Source organism: Pongo abelii, chromosome 8, assembly GCF_028885655.2.
Source record: "Pongo abelii isolate AG06213 chromosome 8, NHGRI_mPonAbe1-v2.0_pri, whole genome shotgun sequence".
Lineage (NCBI taxonomy): Eukaryota > Metazoa > Chordata > Mammalia > Primates > Hominidae > Pongo > Pongo abelii.
This window is the reverse complement of record NC_071993.2, coordinates 53,393,265-53,403,047: the sequence shown is the minus strand read 5'-3', so window position 1 is coordinate 53,403,047 and position 9,783 is coordinate 53,393,265.

The following is a 9,783-nucleotide window of genomic DNA, read 5'->3' as shown; positions in this document are numbered from 1 at the left end:
AAGCCATCTTCCTCTATGAGTTGTATACAAAGCCTCAGTAGAGTGGGTCCCATTAGCAACCAAGTTGAACAACTTTTATTTGCTGACTGAGTATAGATACACCTGAATTGTTGACTGCTTTTGTAACTAAACACTCCTCTCCTGTCTTCCAATGAGTGGTCATTTTTGTCTGCAACTTGACCACAGCAATCCCTGGGGCCCCAGCTTACTCTCAATAAAGAGTTATGGCTGTGTGTCTTGAATGACACCTTAGGACCCATCCTGCCTCCACCTCCTTCTCCATAAAATAAAAACCTAACTTGTCCCTCCAAGCTCTGAAATGCTGAAACTTACCAACTCCCTTTTCTCCCCGCTATTTCTTCCTTCCACGGCAGGGACTTTCAGATTTTCTTTCTTTTACTAACAAGGCACTAAGCATGATTTCGTCATACAAAATCGAGAGCCATAAAGTGGGTTACCACAGTCCTATTTCAGTAAAGATGAATACTCGACATCTGGCAAGTAGTGTGTGCCTGACAGTGTCCCCACTGTGCTATGCTCATTTAACCCTCAGAAACAATCTCATGTTACAGATTTTACAGAAGTTGTTGAGACGGAGAAGGTAAGTAACCTTCCTAAGGTCACACGACTGCTAAGGGTGGGGCCATAGTTTGATCCCAGGTAGTCTGAATTCCCCAATTCCTGAAGCATGATTATCAGAAAGTATAGCAGTCCGTTTTCACACTGATATAAAGAAATACCTGAGGTTGGGTAATTTTTAAAGGAAAGAGGTTTAATTGACTCAGTTTCACATGGCTGGGGAGGCCTCAAGAAACTTACAATCATGGCAGAAGGGGAAGTCCTTCAGGAAACTTACAATCGTGGCAGAAGGGCAGGTCCAACTTACATGGTGGCCGCACAGAGAGTGTGAACATGTGAAGGAGCAACTGTCAAACATGTATAAAACCATCAGATCTCAGCTGGGCACGGTGGCTCACACTTGTAACCCTAGCACTTTGGGAGACCAAGGCAGGTGGATCAACTGAGGTCAGGAGTTTGCGACCAGCCTAGCTAATGTAGTGAAATCCTGTCTCTACTAAAAATACAAAAATTAGCTGGGTGTGGTGGTGCATGCCTATAATCCCAGCTACTCAGGAGGCTGAGGCAGGAGAATCACTGGAACCCAGGAGGCAGAGGCTGCAGTGAGCCAAGATCGCGCCATGGCACTCCTGCCTGGACAACAGAGCAAGACTCCATTCCAAAAAACAAGACAAAACAAAACAAAACAAAACCCTGTAAGATCTCATGAGGACTTACTGAATATCACAAGAACAGCATGAGGAAAACTGCCCCCATGATCCAATCACCTCCCCCTAGGACCCTCCCTCGACACATCAGGATTATGGGGATTATAACTCATGATGAGACTTCGGTGGGGACATGGCAAAACCATATCAGAAAGTAAAGGTAGAAGTCAAGCTTGGACGGGAAATGACATTGTAGATTATTATTATTATTATTTTGAGATGAAGTTTTGCTCTTGTTGCCCAGTGAAATTGTTTCTCTAATTTCATTTTCAGATTGTGTCTTGTAGATGTATAGAAATACAATTGATACATGATTCTGGCTATTAACATTTTATGCTTCAACCTTGCTGAACACTATTTTTTTTTTTTTTTTTTTTTGAGACGGAGTTTCACTCTTGTTGCCCAGGCTGGAGTGCACTGGCGCGATCTTGGCTCACTGCAACCTCTGCCTCCCGGGCTCAAGTGATTCTCCTGCCTCAGCCTCCCAAGTAGTTGGGATTGCAGGCATGCGCCACCATGCCCGGCTAATTTCGTATTTTTAGTAGAGAAGGGGTTTCTCCATGTTGGTCAGGCTGGTGATGCACCCGCCTCAGCCTCCCAAAGTGCTAGGACTACAGGCATGAGCCACCGTGCCCAACCAGATTAGTATATTTTTAAAAGAATTTTTTTTTTTTTTTTTTTGAGACAGAGTCTCACTCTGTTGCCCAGGCAGTGGCACAATTGTTGCTCACTGCAAGCTCCACATCCTGGGTTCAAGTGATTCTCATTCAAGTGCCTAAGCCTCCCAAGTAGCTGGGATTACAGGAGCCCACCCCCATGCTCAGCTAATGTTTGTATTTTTAGTAGAGATGGGGTTTCATCTCTACTCGAACTCCTGACCTCAGGTGATCCACCTGCCTTGGCCTCCCAAAGTGCTGAGATTGCAGGCGTGAGCCACCACTCCCGAAAAGAACATTTTTTTGATGTGGATTTTAAAATGTCTCCCCTTCTTTCAACATTGATTATGTCCCTTCTACATGCCAGGCACTGTATGTGTGAAATAGTCCCAACTCTCAATGAGTGTAGGCAGATACACAAACAAAGGCTTAAGGAGGTCAGTTTTCTGAGACCATACTGCTGGACAGTATATGAACCTGGGATACAAACCCACCTCTATTTGACCTCAAATTTGATACTGGGGTGGTTTTAATTTTATTCTGGGAATTTCAGTCATTGAACCATAAAAAGGTGAAAAGTCTCTGTCAGATGTATGTGTAGTGGTCTGTATAATAAGGAAGAACTGAAGGAAGCAACCAAACCAATTAAGAGACTTCCTCTAAAGGCAGAGTAATGCTAAAGGCAGTGGCAGTGACAAAAGTGGAGGAAAAAGTTTGTGATCATTGGGAGACAGAATAGGAAGTGCTTGGTCATGAGACCCGAAAGAAGAGGGGAAGTAGAGGGAAAACAGAGCTGCTCAGCCTCTGCTGGGGAAGACTGGGTATGTAGCAGTGCCTTCCTCCTGGCAGAGAATGTAGGAAGAGAAATGGGTAAGGAGGAAAAGATAGTTTTTTACTCTCAGTGTCACATTAAAATGGAACTCTCTGGTCAAAAGTTGAATATAAATCTCTGTAGGCTAAGTCCATTTGTGACATCCCAACATATGTTTTCAAAAATAACACACATACTAAATCAAGCCATTAAGAGTAACTGGGGAAATTTCCTAAAATTTACATGCTAAGAATATCACCATTTTTCATTTATTACTTTCATGGAGCAACTTTGAATCTATGGTTACAGCAAGTGAGGCATCTTGTATAAAATAAAGCTAATACATGAAAAAAAGCATTTAAAATTCTATTGTTCTCAGAGAATGGAGAAAGCAATTGAAGCCATGGGTGTGGAGGTGACTGCCTTGAGAGTTGTGTATAGTAAGGAGAACTGGGAAGAAAGAAGACCTGGAGAATAGGGTGATTTACACGGCATTAAGTGAAGCTTGCAAAAGTGAGGACTGGGAGTCGAGACCTGTGTATGAATCAGGAATGGCTGCTCCTGTGAGTTGTTAGAAAGGAGATGATGCCTTCTTTTCATATCTATAACAGCAGCACCTAGCACAGTGCCTGTTCAATAGGTACTCAACATGTGTTATCCCAATGCAGAGTCAAATTTTGCCAGGAGGGCAGGAAAGCTACAAATCAGCTATGGCAACTTAGTGATTGGGCTTGGGCTTGTGTGTGTGTGTGAGCGAGGTGGATGTCAGGCAGTGGGTAAAGTAGTGAACTGGAGGTGAGAAAACAATGACACAAACTCAGGGCTTCTCTTCCCAAGTATTTGGCTGAGAAGAGAGATGTAGTATTAAAGGGAGATATGTGGTAAAGGAAGCCTTTTTTTCCAAGATTCAACAAAACTGTGAGTATATTTCTATGTTAAAGGAAAAGAGCCAACAGAGAAAACACATTTTTGAGGTTAGAAGAGATGGAAGAACGAACGCAGAAGGGCCCCAAAAGGCATAGGTGCATGCAATCCGGATCAGGGACAGATTAGCTTTGGACTCCTACAAAAGCAAGAAGGGAGAAAGGACCATGTGACTCTAGAGATATTTCTGGTAAAGGAAAGGTTTAGGAAAAGATCTTTTGATGACCTTTATTTTAACGATTTTTTTTTTTTTTTTTTTTTTTTTTTTGAGATGGAGTCTTGCTCTGTCGCCCAGGCTGGAGTGCAGTGGCACGATCTCAGCTCACTGCAACCTCTGCCTCCTGGGTTGACGCCATTCTCCTGCCTCAGCCTCCTGAGTAGCTGGGACTACAGGCACCCCTTACCATGTCCGGCTAATTTTTTGTATTTTTAGTAGAGACGGGGTTTCATCGTGTTAGCCAGGATGGTCTCAATCTCTTGACCTCGTGATCTGCCCACCTCGGCCTCCCAGAGTGCTGGGATTGCAGGCGTGAGCCACTGCACTCGGCTACAGACTTTTTATTTTTTTTTTTAGAAACTACTGTGGGAAAAAGGATATTATGTATAGAAAAGTCTACACTTCTTGATACAACTAACTAAAAAAAAGCCTGATACACTAAACAAAACCCAAATAATGTCTTCCCTAAAAGTGGGTAACTTGAAAAGCAATTGGAGCAAAAATCAAGGAGTTCAATTATGAATAAGTATATCAACAAAGTGAAAGATGGGTTTAATTTTTCCCACAAAAAGTTAAAAGAAATACCAGCAGCTTTAGAAGAGGAAAAAATAATAAGAAAATTATATGCAGTTGCAAGATGTGTGAATATTTACAAACTCTAACAATAACTACAAAACAGATCAGAAGAATGATTATCATAGGAAGCAAAGGGTCATTTCAAAAATCAGAGGAGGGATGATTCATATTTAATTTAATTCTGTGCAAAAAATTTAAGTAACGTTTGAGGACAAAAATAGGTGATATGTTGAAATGCGGGAAACCACAGTGGAAGGAAAAAGAATTCAAGAAAGCTCAGTTTCAGTAACCAGTATCTACTAAAATCTTCAGGACCTAGAGGCTACAATTTGCATTCATAGTGTCTGCCAAGACCTAGAAATGTCATTAAATACCATTTTGGATAATTCTTGTAGACTTGAGATGATGTCTATTTAAAGTTACAAAATAGTGCCCATATTTCTGTATTCATTACAGAAAACAATTGGATATGGAAAAGAAACTAACATGCTATGCCACAATCTCTAAAGAAAGATTAGGGAAGTTTCAGCTTAAAGCAAGAATAATCACAATAAAGTTTTACAACCTTTTGCAAGCATACATGAAAAACATACAAAAAGTTTGTAATGATCTTTTCTTAAGCTAAGAGAACAGAAAACAATGAGAAAAATTAAATTATAAAATGAAACTTTGGTTTAGAGGTAAGAAACATTTGATGACAGTCAAGAGATCAGGGTTGTACCGTGTATTATGTGAATGTTGTGACTCATTGGTTTCATCTTGGATATCATAACTTGACATTTTGTAAAAGTGATTTTTCATGGGAGTTTTTTCAGGTGCCCTATAAAGTCCTGTCCCATGAGAAGCGAATAATAGTCTTCCATATTCTTGAGATATCTTAATGAATGGCATCTTCTACAGTCTTCCATTGTTTAGTCCTTGGAGAGACACTCATTAGTAACTGTTAAGGTACCTGAGTTATTAGGTGCCTGTAGACTATGCCCAGTGATATGGGCATTAGGTACATGCTCCCTAGCTGCGCTGACACTGACTGAAGCTGTGAGGTTTCACAATGACATGTCAGCCAAATACATATGCTCAGATTTACCATTTATCAAGAGGTCTTCACACTACCAATTATGCAATTATCATTCTACACACAGGCAGTGATACAGGGAGTAAAAAACCACAGCCATGGCTCGGGAGACCAATGTACCTCCAGAAGAGTCCAGTGGGTCCAGAAGCCTTTTGGATGCTGGTCAGAGGCTCCTCTTGGGCAGAGATCACAGCAGCAGCCAACAGGTCTGGAGAAATCCTTAGAGTTCTCACAGACAAAGCTTGTGAAGGCATCTTAAACAAGACCTTGTCTTTGCTGGTTTTATGATCCTCTGCAGATGGGTCTATTCTCATTATCTCAGCCACCTTTCACTTCCTATCAGTTCAGTTCAGGTCTCTCATGATCCCAGGCAGCAGTAGTTGTTATCACGTGAGTTCATTCATATATGTTTATCTCTTTGGGGATGGGGGGACAACTTCACTGTGGACTTAATTCTACTGGAGATGAATGACCCCATTTTAAGACAACAGGATCACAAATTATTATCACATATCATCAGGGCAGACAATAGCTACCACCCGGGGCTGAAAGCAGGTAACTCCATTTATTCTGCAAACATTCTGTCTTGATTATGGTGCCAGTTGCTGCGAGGGATTTGCTTTCCACCACCTGTTTTTCACAAGGTTTGAGTCTCAACTGCTAACATTCTATGGATTTCTGGGTGAAGGGACTGACTGCACCATCCTAGCCTGTCAGAGCACTTGCCCCAATACTTCCACTTTAAGAATTTTCCACCTTGTCCAGAACTACAGTCCATTAATCCCCTCATTTTCTCTCTTAAGAGAATAAACAGGCCAGGCGAGGTGGATCATGCCTGAAATCCCAGCACTTTGGGAGGCCGAGGCGGGCGGATCGTCTGAGGTCAGGAGTTCGAGACCAGCTTCGCCTACATAGTGAAACCTCATCTCTACTAAAAAAAAAAAAATCACAAAAATTAGCCGGGCGTGCTGGCAGGTGCCTGTAATCCCAGCTACTTGGGAGGCTGAGGCAGAAGAATCCCTCGAACCTGGGAGGCAGAGGTTGCAGTGAGCCAAGACTGTGCCACAGCACTCCAGCCTGGGCGAAAGAGCGAGACTCCCTCTCAAAAAAAAAAAAAAAAAAGAGAGAGAGAGAGAGAATAAACAACACATCTCACATACACACCCACATCCCTCTTACCCCAAATACCAAACACACAAAAACCCAATCTGTCTCCTTCTACCTAAGCAATTTTAGATAGTCACTTTCTCATAATTACCTTAAGCTCCCTGACTTGCTGCTCGTCCTTTCTCTGGCAAAATCTCATCCCTCGATGAGCCCCACTCTGTGTTTGCTCAATGACACCACTCAGCTGAACCAGAAAAAATATCAAAAAGTGGTCAGAGATATCATCATAAATTCAAATTACTTACACAAAAAAATGGCCCTAAATGTTTCCAGAAATCAACAAAAGTTTTGTTTCTCCAACGATATCATTTCTTCAGAAACCCAACGTGTATAACCTATTTTTTCTATGTTCTTCTAACATTTATTCAACTTCTCTCATCTGATATCTTGCCAAATCATTCAAAGAGAAAATATATCCCATTAGGCAAGAGCCGACCATATTCCCATCACCTGAGAAAATAATATGCACAGGATGCGCCCACCTCACCTTTCTCTGCCTCATCATGTCAGAAAAAGTACCCCTCCTTTTGTCACAAGGCAAATCTGAGATAAAAGATTTAGATGGCCTGTAATTCCAGCACTTGGGGAGACCAATGCAGGCAGATTATTTGAGTCAAAGAGCTCGAAAGAGGCCTAAGCAACTTAGGGAAACTGCATCTCTCAAACAAATACAAACCATTAGCCTAGCATGGTGGTGTGGTGGCACATGCCTGTAGTCCCAGCTACTCAGCGTGGGGAGCAATGAGGTGGGAGGATCACCTGAGCTGGAAGGTTGAGGCTGCAGTGAGCCATCATCACGTCACTGCACTCCAGGTGGGACAACAGATTTTTTAAAAGGATCTTCTCTGTTAACAATAATCAAATAAACAGGTGGCCATGAGGCTGAGGTGGCTGCAGTGCACTCAATTCCTCCTTAAATAAACCAAAACTTGACTCAGTGTAAATAATAAAAGAAAACTTAAGCTTAACCAATCAGAAACCACCAACTAACATCTAACTAGAGACTTTCCACTGTAATGTTCCAAATGAGGCCACTGCTCCACTTTACCCAATCAAGTATTTTCTTTTTCTTCCACATTCACCATATAAAATTCTTCCCCCACCCTCCCTAAGCCTCTCTGTTGGACCTCTGAGCTGCTTGCAGTCTGGGGCTGCCTAGTTTATACATTTCTGAATGCTCAAATATACTTTCTAATGTTTCAAAGTGTCTCTGGTGTAGGAGGTTGTTGGTGGAGTGACCTGAGAATGTACAGGAATTGAGGGCATATGAGATCTCTGGACTCTGCACTCCATTTTGCTGTACACTCAAAACTACTCTAAAATAATAATATATCTTTAAAAATCTATAACTATCATGTAGCCCTTTTCAAGTCTCCAACTGGTTGGAGCCAGTTCGATTAAAGCTCAGAAAAAACTGGTTAATAAGTTAGTTCTGACCCAACCGGCAAGAAGAGGCAGGAAAGACCCAGGCCAGGGGAGTATATTGCACATGCAGGCACCAGGAAACTGGAGGCAGCTTGGAGGCCCTTTAGCCTGGTCCTGAGCCCGCTGAAACTGCAGTTACAGGCACAGATGCCTGGGGCACCAATCTGAATCTGCCAACATCCAAGGCCGCATGAACACAAATGCGCAGAGTCTCTTCTGCGATCGGTAGCTAAGGATGGTAGGCCATGATTGGACTAGGATGGGAGATGAACTGAAAAGTATAGATTCTATAGGCTTTTGTTGTCTCTTCCCACCCCCAAGCAACAAGTGAAGAACACACACACACACACATCCCGTAGTGACTAACAGGATCTCCCTCCAGGGGATTTGCAGAGACGGGGGCAGAAAACATCCCAGGGGCCTTTCACAGCTACTTCCTTAAGCCCCCTTTCAGACAGTGCTGTCTAGACCTGTCAGCCCAAGCATCACCACCCTGATATGCAGAAGCTGGCATCCTTACCTGAAATTCAACATCAAGAAATGATCTCTTCTACTCAACACTGATAGAAATATCTCTAAGCAATGTCCTCATTGGCAGGGGTGGAGTGGGGGAGTTTCTTAAAAAGTGAGGCCTCTGCCTACCACCTAGAGAACCTGGAAATTTCCATCTGTGCCACAAAGTCCAAATCACTGGCCACTGCCCCAGTGTATGGCAGATTAGAACATCTCTCCATTAGATCTGGGTTTCTATTCCATTGAGTGAAATGGCTTTTCTATTACAGGAACAGAATAAGGGATCAAAAGGGTCTTACAACTGAACTCCAGTGTACAGTCTGCACAGACACTAGGCTTGTGCAAATATGACACAGCGAGGCCCCAGGACCCTTAAGCCAGCTGAATGTACTGAGTTTCAGGAAACAGTGAGATACATTCAGCAAAACAGTGGGCTTCACGCTGAAATAAGTCAATCCAAGTAAACAGACATCACACACACACACACACACACATACACACGCAGACACCCTAGTGGCCAATAGGTCCTCTCACCAAAAACCTGTGATCAGGAGAGCAGAAAGCTTCCCAGGGGTCCACCACTGCCCTTTCTGGAGCCCCTTGTCAGATGGCCAGCCCCAGGACAGCACTGTCTGATCCTGGTCCAGCCCAAACTGCCATCACCCTGTGATGTGGGAGCTGGACATTTCACCAGAACCTCTGTGTCAGAAAAATTTCTCTTCCTTTTAAAATGATGAGGGGGAACCTTCAGACAGTGTCTGATTAGGGTGGGTGGAGAGGGGGGTTTCCTAGAAAGTCAGGCAGGGCAGGGCTGAAGCCCTCTGGGTTACTGTGTGCTTTTGATATGAAGGCAGGTAAGACTGGACAGGTGGGGGTGTTAGTGAGGGGATGGACTAGGGTGTGCTGAAGAACTCCACTTGGGCTCTGCACACCAGGGAAAATGACCATAAAACATCCCATCTTCACTGCTCAGAGAAGGCTAGATCTGCTGTGAGCTAGAAAGCCATGTGGGGGCAGCTGATGAGTCATCAAATGGGAGAAATCTGAGAGCCATGTGTTCCACAGGCCTCTGGTCCTTGTTCAGGCAGCAGGGCACTGTGACATGTGGCTCCTTGGCCCTTTCCAGCCACAAC